The following is an 882-nucleotide window of genomic DNA, read 5'->3' on the forward strand; positions in this document are numbered from 1 at the left end:
ATACAAGGAGGCAAAGTCTCACCTGAGTTTTATAATGAAATGACAGACATTCATCTGTCACTAAAGAACCATCATTGTCAGTTGAGAGATTGATGGGCCTTTCTATCAGTGCTCTAGTTTTACTTTCACCTAAATAGAAGGAAAAGCCAGGTAATAACTTATGATGATGTACGAAGAGTGCTGTGTAGCCACTCTACTCTAAACAAGTCTATTTCACAACAATCATATAATACCCGATGTTCCTTGAAATGGCTCTGAGTGGTGATCTGAAAGTAGCTCTTCACTAGTAGTATGCCCATCTACTGAAGGAACATTTGTAACGTCTGAATAAATTGAATCTTGTGAGGTCATCGTTTCATCAAGGTTTGAGTCCGAAAAATTCTAAAGAGGAAGAGGTGGTTAGTAACATAATGAACAGAACTTAGCCATGTAAAGGTATGCACCCACTGGTCTTCAGTGTTGGGAAGTGCGTACCTCAGTGTTCATCTTCTCTTCTTCCGACTGACTGAAGTCCATGACACTTACTAGCTGCCGTAGATTCTCAGATCCAGGATCATGTGGTGCTGCGTTTGCAATTTGAAAGGAATAAGGTTTTAATACATTTAAAGGTAGTATTTTGCAGAGCTTAATCCAATCAGGATAAATGGATAAATTAAAAAAATATTCACCTTCATCTGTTGGACTCGTCCTAGAATATTCAGTATGACAATATTCTTCACCTGTTGGTCGAGTACTAGAATTTTCGCTATCACAATACTCTTCATCTGTCTGGAAGAAAGTATCCATAGCCGTCACCGCTGCATCACTGTCTCCCAAAGAACAGACACTTTCCACGTCACTGTCCATTTTGCTGTAATAAGAATTGATTAAAACATCTGTTTG

Source organism: Frankliniella occidentalis, unplaced genomic scaffold (genome assembly GCF_000697945.3).
Source record: "Frankliniella occidentalis isolate FOCC.00 unplaced genomic scaffold, Focc_3.1 Scaffold543, whole genome shotgun sequence".
In the NCBI taxonomy this organism is placed as follows: Eukaryota; Metazoa; Arthropoda; class Insecta; order Thysanoptera; family Thripidae; genus Frankliniella; species Frankliniella occidentalis.